A 17216-nucleotide genomic window follows, 5' to 3' on the forward strand; every position below is an offset into this window, starting at 1 on the left:
AGTTGAATTTTCAAGTGGTTTACTTAGAGAGTGGATATAGGTGTTGAGTTTGGCACCAAACCACTATAAAATTATTATGTTTGTGATTGTGTGCTCATTCTTTTACTATTCTCATTCATTGTATATCTTTTAATTTATCTCATTAAGCACTTAGTAGCTTATTCTGTATAATTATCTTTTAAATTTTTAAATATCCAATTCACCCCCCTCTTGGGTAGCCATCCTTGGGCAACACCTTATCACCTCTTTGTTCCATTATAGAGATAAAAAATGCATACAGTATCTCGATCAATTCATCGAGGGTCAACCTCTTAGAAATCTCATCTCCACATAATGTGGCCAACTATTAGCCTTAGAATCGATTTTGATGATGTCAAAATATTTGAGTATAAATTATGTTTACTCATGAGGTACTACTTGAGAATGTTTGTAGGTTGCCTCAAAATGCTTACTCATTTTACTTAAAAAGGCTATATCCTCGAGAAGACTCAAAGATAATATTCTTAAGAAAATCCAAAGGGTGTATCCTCAAGAAAATTCAACTTCTTGGACTTGTGATCCTCAAAATTGGAAGCAAAAGATGTCTAAGATTTGAAGCGATAATCTAGTCTAGTCTTAATGAGTACAAATTATATTTAAGAAGACAAGTTTAGCCTAAAAACAAGTTAGATCAAGAAAAATTATCTAAAATTTTTTGTGGCTTGCTTGGCACGCATCTAAGCCGATCTAGTATTAGAAGATAGAAAAGATATAAACCTTCAAAATAAAGAATAACTCTTTGAGCCGATCCACTAATCAACTTAACAAACCCAATTCAGAGCTAAGCCAACTTAGCAAAGAGAAGAGCCAACTCAGTCTTAGAGAAAGATGGACATAGAAAGTAGTATAAATTAACAAATCTTCTGAACTGACTCAATCTTAAATGAGCAGAGATAGATAGAATATTAGATTTTTTGGCATCTGCTGCAGAGCTGACTCAGAGTTTCACTTAGCCAACTCAATGCTATGGTGAGCTGACTCATTATCTAGGTAGGACGAATCAGAGAATGCTAACAAATAATGGTTAGTTTTTTAGAAATTCAAAATTATGGCTAGATCATTTCAAATGGCTATTTTCTTATTCCAAATGGCTAAATGTTGCCTAGATATGGAGCCCAAGAGGGGAGGGATGAATTGAGTCTTTTTAAAATTTTTATGATTAGTGCACTCAAGTAATATGCTATACTTGTTGAGTGGAGTGAATTGATTAGCTAAGAAAATCAAATCAACAACAAATGACAAGTAAGCAAGTATAAAGCATAATAAATGAATAAAAAAATACAAGTACAATAAATACAAGAGATTTATAGTGGTTCGGTGCCAACCTTGCACCTACATCCACTTTTCAAGTCCCTACTTGAGAATTCAATGCACTAAAAGGATTTCAAGATACAATCCATCGGATAACACCGACCCTTGCTATCCAAGCAAGAATACTTATTTTTCGGATACAAGCCAACCCACAAATACTTCAATTTCAGATTTGGATTAATCTATCTGAGTTTTGAAACCTCCCAAAACTCAAAACCTAATGTACAATAGCAAGAAAAGAGTATACATGAATTTCAGCACAAACAGCCCCTTAAATGAGCATAATAAAAGCAATAAAAATATAATACTCAAGGAGAAAAAGCTTTTGCTGAACATCCTCAGATGATTGGCACACTTGAATGCAGTTAGAGAGTGGTTGGTGAGCTGATTGAATGCTTCTTTCCTCTCTTTCTAGATTTTTCTTTCTCTTTCACGAATGTGAGCTTGAATGCATAAATTTTTTATTGATTTTTCATCTCAAGAGAGTATTTATAACCTCTATTTAGACTTGAGAGTATCTTAGTGTCAGTTAAGAGCCATTGGAGAATATTTAGTGTGCATTAAATACACCAAAAATAGAATGAAAACTAACCGTTACGAGATTCGTCCAGAATGGAACATCCCATGGGTCGTCCCACTGTGACTGAGAAGTCCCATGGGTCACCTCATTTGACCAGTCTGAAAAATAGACTCTCTATTTTAATCTCAGGATCTCAGGGGTCATCCTACTGTGTTCCACAAGCCAAAAATAGAGCGTGCTGGCTACCCAATGGAAGGAGATGACCCAGTTGGGTCACCTCATTTTATTCTAACCCAATTTTTCATACATTTAATATTCAAAATTTATCAGAATACTATCAAATACTCTTAAATAAATTTGAATCAATTTAACACTTTTAATAGGCTTCAAAAATATCTCCAACTTGTAGAAACTTCAACTTTGGCATACTTGATGAAGTTTTTCAAACTCAATATTTTGGACTATATGAAACATCACTAAAATATTTTTTAAAGATAAAAAACTCATTAGTAGTCTCTTCAAATAGTTTGTGATCATCAAAATTAATTCTTGAAGCAACAATCTCTCCTTTTTTGATGATGATAAAATATTTGAGTGTTCATAAAAAAAGATCCATAAAGCTCAAAGGATTGAGTTTGTGAAGTACTTGTAGGAACATGTCAAAGATTAAGAATATCATGAGATACATATTTTCAACAAGTTATAATATTTTAAATTATTTTACTAAAAATTATTTGTGAAGATATTAGAGTTTTTCAAAAATTATTTCTAATCAACAAAATTCTTCACTTTCTTATTATGAAAAAGATGAAAGTAACCATTTTGATCATTTTAAAAAAATTCTCCCCCTTTCTTATATAAAAAGTGGTCCAATTGTAAAAACTTTTTTTATATTTGTTATCAGAGCAAAAATGGTTCATAAATTTTTTTTTCTTTTCCTTATTTTTAGTATCAGAGCAATATGTATATAAAAAGAATCTTTCTTTCTCTCATCCTTATTTTGGTATCAAAGCAAAGATGAAAGTATCAGAGCAAGAATCAAAAGAGGATGTTTTAGAGTATTTTGCAAAATCAAAAATAAATGTATCAAAGTATTTTGGTATCAAGGCAAAAATTAAAGTATCAGAGCAAAAGATGGACATATCAGAGCAAAATTCTGTATTAGAACAAAAATTTAAGAAAATTCATAAAAAAATTCAAGATAGTACCTTCTCTCCCTTTTTGATATAATCAAAAAATGGACTAGAGAAAGTAAGATTTTTAATGAGTTATGATGGTACATTAGGTATCAGAGTAATAGTGTATTCATTCAAATATAATAGTCATTCATTAATTCACATAGAAATAGAAGTCGGCCATACAAAGTGATGATAATGGATAACCTCATACATTAATTACAATAAAAAGAGAGGTTACAAGAGTTAAGTATATTCATTCATAGTACATATCTATGGTACCAACGTAGTATTCTCACATATTTAATAAAATAACAAAATATGATAACTAAGTAGTATGAGACCTAAAAGAACTAGTACAGATGATCAATTCAGTGAGAATGGGCATGGAGCTCAAGATCGAGACAACTGAAATATAATCAGCCTTGACCTCAATTGAATGGTCTGGTCCGAGTGAAAGATGTTGGGGGATGGAATGCAATAGGCTGGACAAAAGTAGGCTCAATGGATGCGGAGAGCTGGACTGGAGCTGAGTCCTAATGGCATCTAGCTAGGATAAGACCCCTCTCAAGAAAATACGGAGCCCCTCAAGATCAGAAGAGACGAAGTCCCTCGAGTCTCTGATATCAATTCGGATCAACTCAAGTGTGGAATGAAGCAGGCTGTGAAGTCTCTCTATCTCTCGAGCCAAATCAGCCAACTGAGGTAAATAGGTGCTCGAAGTGCTCGCTCCTGCCAATAGAGAATCCAATATCAGTCTGATCTCCCTCTCAATGTCAAAGATCCTACCACTAAACCTGAGTAGGAACTCTCTACACTCTCCAGTCTGGAGCTCAGGTCAGACAAAAATTGTACTAGTGAGAAAATGTGTGGCATGACTGAGAGATCTAATGAAGAAGCAGAAAAAGAGTTCGATTGAGGTGGGTGATATTACTACTGCATCTGCTGGAGGATCTGCTATTGACACTGCTGAAACTGCTGAAGCTGCTGAAGGATTTGCTCCTGAAACTGCTGCTGTAGGATGGAGAGAATACCTGCTACCCATTCAACAAGCAATCCCATCTCATCCTCCCCCAATCTAAGTGATGATGGTATGGTACGGCTCGTAGAAGGGGGTGCACTAACTGAGGGTCCTGCCTCAGGCTTTGATACAAAGTGAACATTAGGACTCTGCCTGAGCTCAGGTGGTGATGAGGGACCCTCCCCCTCAGCACGCTCTTCCTCCTCCTCCTCCTCCTCAACTACAACTCCTCTGCCCTTGGTCCAATGACCATCCACTCTGATAAATCTCATACATCGAAGGGAGTGGTCATTGTAGGTATCAGTGTTTGATAATTTGCAAACAACCTCTCCCTCAAAGCTCACTCTAGACTCCCTAAATATCACAGTAAGAGCCATACCATAGGGCAAGGGAGCCTTGGATCTGTTCACGGTCTCCCTTATGGCATCAATCATAAGAAAAGGTAGATTTAGGAGAGACTCGGAGGCTACATAGTGCATCAAGCAGATGTCTCGACCAGTCATCAAATCATATCTTCCTCCTCTGGGGAAGAAAATTTTGGAAACCATGTGGTGGAGCAATCTCATCTCCACACTCAAATTCTTAGCTTCATTTTTCATAAAGCCCTCCACATCCTCTCTTCCTAAGATGGTCTTGAGCCCAATTTTTTTCCTTGGAAGCTCATCTAGGCAATTACCTTTACAGAGCATCTGAAGAAGTCTATCCAGTCTAGGAGCATTTAGTATAATTTGAACACCCTTTATAATTGACCTTAGAACTCCATCAGTGAAAAATAGATTAGAATAAAACTTTTTGATAAGATCAATGTATACGGGCTTAGACAAACTACAGAAAAATCTCCACCCTTGTTTGATTAATTTTTCATCAATAGTAAATTCATCACTTCTTAAGAACCAAAAATCAACATTTATTCCCAAGACAATCTTTCTTGCAGACAGAGGGATCTTACTTGGGGTTATGGGAGGAGAGGCTTGAACTGAAACTTGAGTAGTCTTCTTCCTTCTTTCTTTAGCCTCCAAAGACCTCACTGACTTCTTTCTCTGTGGCAACTGCATCTTGGGGGCCATTGTCCCAATGAGAACAAGAGAACCGGTCAAAAGAATAGAGGAGGGTGAAAGATGGATGGAAATGAAGAGAAGCAAGAGATTTTGAGGTGAATGTCTCAGATTTTGGAGATTAGGGCTTAGGATTTTGATGGAGAGCAAGAAGGAGAGGGTTTTGATCAAAGATATGCCGAGAGGATATGTTTACCCTAGATTTTGAGGTAGAAATCAAAGATTTTTTGGTGGATAAGGGGATGGATTTAGGAGATTATGGTCGGTGGAGAGTTTGGAGAAGGGTTTCGATTTGGGATGAGAAGAGGAGGAAGAAGCATAGCAAATGAGTTGCCCCACTTAAGTTTTAAGAGAGAAATTAAACGGGTCGGCTCACACAAAATCCATTTCTCAGAACAATTGGGATGCCCCATGGGTCGTCCCATCCAAAAAAAATTAAGTGATGAAAGAATAATTCAAAAATGAGAAAAAAATCAAAAAAAAATTGAAAAGATTTGTATCGACTTGAGATGATCATGTAAAGTTCAGATAAATTTTGATATAATTTTTAATAAAAAATTTTAATAGAAAAAAATTTGAGATCATATCTGAATAACACTGATAATTTTTTAATTGACTTGAAATAATCTTAAAAAAAATAGATACCTTCCAAAATTAAGATGATGAAGTCAAGAGATTTTGGATAGATTTTGAGAGTAAAATTATGATTAGAGATCAAGCAGAAGGATCTAAGATACTCAATTTCCTTCTAATTTAATAAAATCTATTTTTATTTAATACTTTAATAAAAATATCAGCTAATTGCTTTTCAGTATTTATATATTCAAGTGCTACATCATTATTTTGAACATGTTCTCTTATAAAGTAATGTCTAATTTTAATATATTTTGATCTGGAGTGTTGGATTAGATTTTTGATCAAATTAATGATGCTAGTGTTATCACATCTTATGAAAATATTTTTTAATTCAATTCTAAAATCTATGAGCTATTGCTTAATCCATAAGATTTGAGCACAGCAACTTTCGACTACAATGTACTCGACCTCAACCATAGACAGTGCCATCGAATTTTGCTTCTTGCTAAACTAAGAGATTAAGTTCACTCCTAAAAATTAGTAAGTTCCACTAGTATTTTTTCTATCTAACCTATATGCAGCAAAATCTGCATCTGAGTAACCTATTAAATCCATAAAAGATTGCTTAGAGAACCAAAGTCCTAGGTTTTGTAGTCCTTTTAAGTATTTAAAAAAATTTTTAACAGTATTTAAGTGAGATTCCTTAAGATTTGATAGAAATCTAACACACATACATACACTAAATATTATATCAGGTCTACTGACAGTAAGATATAACAAAGAACCTATCATGCCTCTATAAAGCTTTGAATCTACATTCTTACCATGTTCATCTTTATCTAGTTTACAAGAAGGGATCATAGGAGTACTTACACTGTTGGAGCTCTTCATTTCAAATTTTTTTAATAGTTTTTTTGTGTACTTACTTTGGATGATGGAGATTTCTTCCTTTATTTGCTTGATCTGGAATCCAAGGAAGAAAGTGAGTTCTCCCATCATGCTTATCTCGAATTCCCCCTACATGAGCTTGACAAATTTTTGATACAAAGCTTCATTAGTAGATCCAAATATAATATCATCAATATATATTTGTATAACTAGAATTTTTTTATCTTTTTTTTTTAAAAATAGAGTTGTATCTACTTTTCCTCTTGAAAAATTATTTTCTAGTAAAAACTTACTTGATCTTTCATATCAAGTCCTAGGGGCTTGTTTTAAACCATACAATGCTTTGTTTAACTTAAATATATGATCTGGATATTTATAATTTTCAAAGCCTGGGGGTTGCTCTACATATACTTTTTTAGTAATATAATCATTTAGAAAAGTACTTTTAACATTCATTTGAAATAATTTAAAATTCATGAAACATGCATAAGCAAGCAGTATTTTTATGGCTTCTAGTCTAGCAATAGGTGTAAATATTTCATCAAAATCAATTTCTTCTTATTGATTATATCTTTTAGCAACTAATCTTGCTTTATTTCTGATTATATTATCATTTTTATCTAATTTATTCCTATATACCTATTTTGTTGGAGTGTTCTAGATGCTGAAAAATTATGATCTATATCTTTTTTATTATAAATTTTTTTAAAATTTTTATTTTTAAATTCAGTACCATGATCACTACGAATTGAAATAATTAATAAATTTTTTTATTTAAAATTTTTTGATAAAATTTAAAAAATATTGAAAATACTTCATCTTTAGATGCTAAAAATAAGACTCAAGTAAAATATAAAAAATCATCAATAATTACAAAGCCATATCTTTTACCTCCTCAACTAGTTGTCTTTGTAGGATCAAACAAATCCATATGTAAAAGTTTTAAAGGTTTAAAAATTGAAACAATATTCTTAGATTTAAAAGAAACTCTTGTTTGTTTACCTAATTGGTATGCATCATAAATTTTATCTTTGTTAAAATTTATTAATTTTTGACAAGCCAAAAATCAAATCATTTTTAATAATTTTTGATAGTGTGTGCATACTAATATGTGCCAGCCTAGAGTGCCAAAGCCAACTAGTCTGATTGATTTTAGCATTCATGGCCACAAGACATTGCATATTTTACATGAAAAGATTATCCAAATCAATCAAGTAAACATTGCCATGCCTATGCCCAATGAATCTAGTGCTATCATCAAAAGGACTAGTTACAATGCACATAGATGATTCAAAAATTACTTTATAATCTTTATCACATAATTGACTAATGCTTAAAAGATTATGCTTGGGACCATCTATAAGTAACATATTTTCAATACAAATGGAGGGAGTGATACCAATGTTACCTATGCCGATGATCTTTCCTTTGTCATTATCTCCAAAGGTGACCATCCCTCCATTTTTAGCTTCCAATATGATGAATTGAGATTCATTATCGGTTATGTGTCTTGAGCACCCACTATCAAGATACCACTTTCATTTTGTCGCTTGGGATGCAAGACACATCTGCATACATAAAGTCAAGTTTAACTTTAGGTACTCAAGCTAACTTGGATCTTTTGGGGTTAGTCATAATGGTTCCTTTTGAAACCCATATTTTTTTAATATTTATATCAGTAAATTTGTTTGATAAGCATATATAAGCTTTATGTCATACTATACCACATTTAAAGCAAATAATATTTGGTAATTTGCTCATGGATGCATTTACAAAAATATTTTTCAGAAACTTCTATTTTCTAAGGATATTATAGCCAAGTCTGACTTTATCATATATTGCTCTTTGATTGTCAATAATCATTTGTAGTTTATTTGAGCTTAGGATAAATCTATCAACTATTAGTTTCAATTTGGTTACTTCTACCTTTAGATCCTGATTTTTTTTTATAAGAGTTTTGTTTAAGCTTGAATTTTTTTCTTTTTCTTTCAATAGAGTTTGATACTTTATTTCTAATTTTTTATTTTTGCTGTCAACTTCTTCCTTTTCTTTAGCTAATGCTTGATTTTTTAATTTTAGATCTTTATTTTTTAATTCTAATTTTCTTAGATCATTCAAAAGTTCATGAAAAGCTTTTTGCAGTTCATCATAAGAAAATTTATTTTGAGTTTCAAAGGTTACCTCATTTTCATGTGCCATAAGGCACAGATTGGCTTCTTCATGGAATTCTTCATCTAAGGTGGAGTCATCACTGTCGCTCCATGTAGCCATCATTGCCTTTATTTTTTGAACTTTTTTTGACCTTTCTTGAGTTAGAGACAGTCTAATCTAAAGTGGTCTGACTTCTTACATTTATAACAGATGATGAACTGCTCTTTTTCTTTTTCTTTACTCGGCTTCTCCTTAACTGGTGGTCTTCTCTTGGTCCCTTGTCTTCTTTTTCTCATGAAACGTCTGAATTTTCTGGTGATTAAAGCTAAGTCCTCATCTTTTTCACTGTTCTTTGATTTTTTTGAATCTTCTTCTTCTTGAGCTATCAATTTGAGAGCAATTATCTTCTTTCTTCTAGTCTCTTCTTCAGAATGTTGCTTCATGGTCAGCTCGTGGGTCATAAGGGATCCAAATAGCCCCTCCAAAGGTAGAGTGTTTAAGTCCATCGCTTCTTGAATCGCTGTGACCTTTGCCTCTCACGATCTTGGTAGAGACCTAAGCACTTTTCTCACAAGATGATTATTAGAATAACACTTTTCAAGACTTTTTAGATCATTTATGATGTCAGTGAAATGAGTAAACATTTGTGTTATAGACTTTTCAAGTTCCATTTTAAATAATTCATAGTTGTGCACAAGCATATTAATTTTAGACTTTTTTACTTGGTTTGTGCCTTCATGTAACTTCTAACCTATTCCAAATTTCTTTAGCTGAATGGCAAGTAGAAATATGGTTGAATTCATTTGCATCTAAGGCATAATATAGGACATTCATGATTTTAGCATTGAGCTGAGCCATTTTCTTATCAAATTCATCCCATTCACCTTCCGACTTAGGGAGAGATACACCATCAATCACTTTAGTGGGTGTGTGAGGTCCATTTATTATGATACTTTATATATCATAGTCAAGTACTTGGATAAAAATTCACATCCGAGCTTTTCAATAGGTGTAGTTGGATCCATTGAAAAGTGAAGGTCAGTTTGTGGATTGCCCCTCGGTTAGAGATGTGCTAAATTGAGCTACCATAGATTTTGGCTCTTGATGGTTAAATCAAGCAAATGCTAGAGCACTGGGCTCTGATACCACTTGTTGTTCAGATATGGAGCCCAAGAGGGGGCATGAATTGGGTCTTTTTAAAATTTTTATAATTAGTGCACTCAAGTAATGTGCTATACTTGTTAAGTGGAGTGAATTGATTAGCTAAGAAAATGAAATCAATCACAAATGATAAATAAGCAAGTATAAAGCACAATGAATGAATAAAGAGATGCAAGCACAACAAACACAAGAGATTTATAGTGGTTCAATGCCAACCTTGCACCTACATCCACTCTCCAAGTTCCTACTTGAGAATTCAATCCACTAAAAGAATTTCAAGATACAATCCATCGGATAATACCGACCCTTGTGATCCAAGCAAGAACACTTATTTTTTGGATACAAGCCAACCCATAAATATTCAATTTCAGATTTGGATCAACCTATCTGAGTTTTGGAACCTCCCAAAACTCAAAACCCAATGCACAACAGCAAGAAAAGAGTGTACAAAAATTTCAGCACAAACAGCCTCTTAAATAAGCATAATAAAAGTGATAAAAATATAATACTCAAGGAGAAGAAGCTTTTGCTGAATACCCTCAAATGATTAGCACACTTGAATGCAGCTGAAGAATGGTTGGTGAGCTGATTGAATATTTCTTTCTTCTCTTTCTAGATTTTTTTTTCTCTTTCATGAATGTGAGCTTGAATGCATAAATTTTTTATTGATTTTCTACCATAAGAGAGCATTTATAACCTCCATTTGGACTTGAGAGTGTTTTAGTTTCGGTTAAGAGCCGTTGGAGAGTATTTAATACATATTAAATGCATAAAAGATGGGCTGAAAACTAGCCATTATGAGGTTCACCCAGAATGGGATGTCCAATGGGTCATCCCACTGTGATTGGAAAGTCCCATGGGTCACCTCATTTGACCAGTTTGAAAAATAAGCTCTTTGTTTTGGTCTCAGGAGTCATCCCACTGCGTGCCATAAGTCAAAAACAGAGCATGTCGGCTATCCAATGGAAGGAGATGACCCAGTTGGGTCGCTCCATTTTATTCCAACCTGATTTTTTATACATTTAAGGTCCAAAACTTATCAGGACACTATCAAATATTCTTAAATGAATTTGAATCAATTCAATACTTCCAAAAGGCTTCAATAACATCTCCAACCTGCAGAAATTTTAACTTTGGCATACTTGATGAAGCTTTTCAAACTTAATATTTTGGACTATCTGAAATATCACTAAAATATTCTTCAAAGATAAGAAACTTATTAGTAGTTTCCTCGAATGATTTGTGATCATCAAAATTAATTCTTGGAGCAGTACTAAAGCATTAAATGAAGGTATTTTTTAGCCAATAAATATGAGAAATTCATGGAGGGAACCAATTTTTGAAAATTTTTGAGAAAGTTTGAACAAAAAGGAGCTCATTGAGAGAATTTTCAAAAAGATAGGGTAGGAACCACAAGAGAAAAAGGAAGAAATTTATAAGAGTCATAATTATATCCTTTATATATTTAAAATCAAATTGAAAGAGAGGAAGAGCGATTAAATTTCAGCCATACCATTGAGAAAAAATGTTAAAGATTGTCTCAACCTCTCAAGCATTCAAGAAAAAAGTTCAAGCATTGAATACTCAACTATCTTGACTTGTTCAAATCCAAAAAAAGTTTTTATTATTCTTAGATCTATTTTTTGTACTCTTTTGTTTATTTGTAACAAGTTTCTTGGGATTAGAAACTTAGGGTTGGTCCAAGTCTAGAAAAATAGATGTTGTTTTGATTTTGATTGGTATCTCTGAAAAAACCAATCAGGATTGATTGTGAGTCCAAAAAAAATAATCATTATAAGATTTTGGTTGATGAGCTAGTGAAAATCAATTGGGTTGAATTATGAACCCATAAAAATAATCAAACTATAATCTTGTAAAGATTATAGTTGGAATTCTCAAATGGGGTTGCTTAGAGAGTGGATGTAGGTGCTATGTTTGTTATTGAACCACTATAAAATTATTATGTTTATGAATGTGATTAATCTGCTATCTTTTTATTGTCACTATTTCTTTATATTTCTTGTATATGACTTCACTTATATAATCTGAATTATTTTTGGGCATATAAATTATTTTTAACTCAAGCCTTAAATTTATAAAAATCAATTTATCCTCCCTCTTGGGTTGCTCTCTCTGAAATATAAGTGATATCAATCAAAGTAGGTACTCAGCCTAATTGATCTAACAATCTAGAGTTAAAGATCAATGGCAGTCCTAATTGGCACATTCTTGTTTTAATGGCACAAACCACACTTATTGGAAAGCACACATAAAAATATTTATTCAAACACTAGATTATGATATGTAGAATGTCATAGTCAAAGGTCCTCACACAACTACTATTATAATTGATGATGATTCTATTTTCAAACTTAAAAAAGATTGGGATGAACAAGATAAGAGATTAGTATAATTAAATGCTAAAGTTATGAATATTTTATATCATATTTTAAATACAAATGAATTCAATAAAATATCTACATGTATGTCTACTAAGAAAATCTAGGATCGATTTGAAGTAATCCATGAGGGTACCAATCAAATGAAAGAATCCAAAATAAATATGCTTGTATATAAATATGAACTATTTAAGATAGAATCTAGTGAAAGTATCACTAATATGTTCACTAGCTTTACTAATATTATTAATAGTTTAAAATAATTTGGTAAGACTATACTAATAGTGAAATTAGTATGTAAAATTCTTAGGTCATTATCAAAGAACCAGGAGGCCAAAATGACTGCAATTCAAGAGGCAAAAGATCCCAACAAATTAGCCTTGAAAGAACTTATAGGTTCTGTTGGGGGATACCCACCGACCGACCGACCGACTATCGGAGGGCCCGACCGGCTGGCGGCCCGACCGACCGACCGACTATCGGAGGGCCCGACCGACTAACCGACGGCCCGACGGACGACTCTGACTGGCCGATCGTAGGTCGGGCGACAGGCCGACAGACGCCATCAGCGGCTAACTGTGGCCATTCCACGGTCCATTCCCGACCGACTAAACCCAGAGGTCCGGTAGCCGACCCACACGAAGCTCGCCGACCGATGGAGGAGTCCGACGCCACTCTGCTGGCCACCGACCTTGGGTCGGCCGACTCCACCAACCACCGTACGGCCGCCAGACGCTGTCAGCTCTGACACGGACATGCGGCACAGTTACCTAGGGGCATTGTCCCGCCGAGAGCCGGGTCAACCCTGGTGATTAGACGGATACACGGCGACATGACGTTTTCACGACGGTTCTGACAGCCTACAGTGAGTTGACAGTTCCTCACTTGTCCGCGCCATTAATGACGGCGCCATACCGTGCTCCACTATATATACCGGGGGAGGCAACAGTGCAAAGGGTCGATCCGCCCGTCTCTCCCACATACGCAGGCTCGCTCCTCCCTCTCTCTCTTCCTCTCTCTTTCTCAGAGCTCTCTGTCTGCATTTCACTGTTGCCCAGTCACCTCTCTGACTTGACCGTCGGAGGGTCCCCGTCGGAGCCGCCTCCGGTCAGTGCGGACTTCCTTTTGCAGGTGCATGCTTCCCGGCGATCGGGCGACGAGGCGATTGGCCGCAACAGATTGGCGCGCCAGGAAGGGGGCAGCATGACAAAGACAAGAGCTCAACGATCGAGAATCACTGGGTCGGCAAGGCGCTCTTCCCGCCGGGAAGAGGCCTCTCCACCACCACCGACGGCGGAGCCTAGCTCTCCGCACCCTGCAGTGACCACGGAGGCCCAGATTGCGGCCATCGTACGGCAGATGACCGTATTGACCGACGCAGTCAAAAGCCTCCAGCAACAACCGGCGGCCTGACCTGTGCCTTCCAGGAGCAGCCGCCGACGGCCGCGCCGACCCCTGTCGCCTCCATGCGAGCGCTCCCGACAGCGCTCCCACGGAGAGGAGGAGGGGCGACCACGGCGCGACGACCGACGGTCCCAGCGGCCCTCTCCTTCCCCGTTGGAACGGGCGAGGAAGGAAAAGCGGCCGCGCACACCGTCGGCCTCTCTTTCAGAATCCTCCGGAGGCTCCACCCCCGGGGTCTCCCAGCATCGACGAGCGGACGACTACGAGCGACGGTTCGAGGAGATCGACCGCCGACTCGCCCAACTGCAGATGGACGGCCAGAAGTCTTCGAACGACGTCGACTTCCAGACCGCCCAGCCTCTCTCTCGACTGGTCATCGATGAGCCGATTCCCAGTCGGTTCAAAATGCCGAACGTGGAGCCATACGACGGCTCCACCGACCCAGTCGACCACCTCGAGAGCTATAAAGCTCTCATGACAATTCAAGGGGCAACCGACGCTCTTTTTTGCATCGGCTTTCCCGCCACACTTCGCAAGGCTGCCAGGGCTTGGTACTCCGGTCTTCGATCGGGCAGTATCCATTCCTTCGCGCAGCTCGAGCACTCGTTCGTGGCCCATTTCAGTACCAGCCGAAAGCCGCCGCGAACGTCGGATAGCCTTTTCTCCCTCAAGCAGGGGGAAAACGAGACGCTCCGACACTTCGTGGCGCGATTCAACGCGGCCACGCTCGAGGTCCGGGACCTCAACGAAGACATGGCGGTTTCAGCCATGAAGCGGGGCCTGAGGTCATCCCGATTTACTTATTCTCTGGACAAGACCCTCCCCCGAACGTACGCCGAGCTACTGGAGCGCGCATACAAGTATATGCGCGCGGACGAAGGAGCGTCCGACCGACGCCTGGTCGAGCCCAGGGGTCCGAAGGAGAAGCGAAGAAAAGGTCGGGAGCCCGCCGAACCAAGCAGGCCCTCGGCCGATAGTCAGCTTTCTCCACCCCGACAGATCCAAAAATCACCCCGCCGACAGACTCCGAGGTCGGTACGTCCCAGGTATGACTCCTACACTCCTCTCTCCGCTCCCCGTGCGCAGATCTTGATGGAGATCGAAGGGGAGGAATACCTGCGACGGCCTTCGCCTCTGAAGGCAAAGGGCCTCGACCATCGGAAGTACTGCCGGTTCCATCGGAGCCACGGCCACGACACCGAGCGATGCATCCAGTTGAAGGATGAGATCGAAAATCTCATCCGCCGAGGGTATCTCGGCAAGTTTCGAAAGGGTCCGCCGACCCGACCGACTGCCGATCGACGCCCCCAGCCGACTGAAGAGGCACCGACTAACCAGCCGACGGCTGGAGTCATCAACATGATCTCCAAGCGGCTGGGATCGGGGACGTCTACAGGGGGGGAGCCGACGAAAAAGCCGCGCCCGGACGACGTGATTACCTTCTCAGAAGACGACGTTCGGGGCATCCAGACTCCCCACGACGACGCTGTTGTTGTGTCGGCGACAATAGCCAATTATGATGTAAAACAAATTTTTGTTGATAATGGAAGTTCGACAAATGTTTTGTTTTACTCGACCTTTTCCCGAATGCGACTACCGACTGATCGACTTAGTGGGGTCTCCACGCCCTTGATCGGCTTTGCCGGAGACACCGTCATGACAGAAGGAGAAATCACCCTGCCCGTGACGGTCGGTACCGAACCACGGCAAAGCACAGTCTCCCTCATTTTCGCGGTCGTCCAAGTTCCTTCGGCCTACAATGCCATACTCGGGCGACCCGGACTGAACGCCCTCAGGGCGATCGTCTCGACGTACCATCTCCTTGTTCGATTCCCGACCAAAAACGGAGTCGGGGAGATGCGCGGAGATCAACAGCTCGCCCGACGATGCTTCCAAATCTCCGCCCAAAGCGACGAGGCAGAGGATCCCCTGACAAGCGACAAACTGGATCAACGGGAGGAGGAAGAGCGGGGTTCGCCGGCCGAGCAGCTCGAGGCGATCCCGATAGGAGAAAATCCCGACAGAAAAGTTTGGATCGGGTCTCAATTGCCCAACACCGAACGCCACCGACTGGCGGAGCTGCTGACGGCCAACGCCGACATATTCGCGTGGTCGGCAGCAGATATGTCGGGCATCCCTCCAGAAACAATTACTCACCGACTCAACATCGACCCGACGATGAAGCCGGTGAGGCAGAAGAAAAGGTCCTTCGCCCCAGAAAGGCAGAAGGCCATTGACGAAGAAGTGGACAAGCTGCTCGAAGCAGGCTTCATTCGGGAATCCACGTATCCCGATTGGCTTGCCAATGTCGTCATGGTCAAAAAAGCCAGCGAGAAATGGAGGATCTGCATCGACTATACCGACCTCAACCGAGCATGCCCAAAGGATAGCTTTCCACTCCCGAAGATCGACCAGCTGGTGGATGCGACGTCCGGATTTCGGCTGCTTAGCTTCATGGACGCCTTCGCCGGGTACAATCAGATCCGGATGGCGCCTGAAGACGAGGAGCACACCGCGTTCGTGACCCCCAAGGGCCTCTACTGTTATCGGGTGATGCCCTTTGGATTGAAGAATGCCGGCGCCACCTACCAGCGACTCGTCAATAAGGTCTTCAAAGATCAGATCGGGCGTAACATGGAGGTGTACGTGGACGACATGCTGGTAAAGAGCACGCAGATCCCGGACCATGTTCAGGATCTCGAGGAGACCTTCCGCACCCTTCGACGACACCGAATGAAGCTCAACCCGACCAAATGCGCCTTCGGGGTGACCTCGGGGAAGTTCCTCGGATTTCTCGTTTCTCAGAGAGGGATCGAGGCCAACCATGAGAAGATAAAGGCGATCCTCGACATGCGTCATCCGAACACCAAGAAGGAGGTCCAACAACTGAACGGAAGAATCATCGCTCTTAGCCGATTCATTTCCCGATCAGCTGAAAGGTGCCTCCCGTTCTTCAAGATCCTGCGCCAGGCGAACGGTTTCTCTTGGTCGGATGAGTGCGAACAGGCCTTTGAAGACCTGAAAAGGTACTTGGCTTCCCCGCCGCTGCTCGTGAAGCCGCAGGTCGGGGAGACCTTGTATCTCTACTTGGCCACATCTTCCGAGGCGATCAGTTCGGTGCTCGTTCGGGAAAATGAGTGCCGAACCCATCAGCCCATCTACTACACCAGCAAAGTGCTCCACGGCGCCGAAGCCAGATACTCGGAGACGGAAAAGATGGTTTTCGCCCTGACCATCTCCGCGCAGCGGCTCCGACCATACTTCCAGGCCCACGCCATCGTGGTACTCACCAACCAGCCCCTGAGGGCCGTACTGTGCCGACCCGACACATCCGGACGACTCGCTAAGTGGGCGATGAAGCTTAGCGAGTTCGACATTCAGTACCGACCGAGGCCTGCCTTGAAGGCTCAGGTCTTGGCCGACTTCATCGCTGAATGCCCCGATGACCGACCGAAGGTCGGGAGCTGAATGCCCGGGACGAGATTCGGTCTCTGAGCCAGACCCGATCTCCACCTG

The sequence above is a fragment of the Elaeis guineensis genome, chromosome 13 (assembly GCF_000442705.2).
Source record: "Elaeis guineensis isolate ETL-2024a chromosome 13, EG11, whole genome shotgun sequence".
NCBI lineage: Eukaryota > Viridiplantae > Streptophyta > Magnoliopsida > Arecales > Arecaceae > Elaeis > Elaeis guineensis.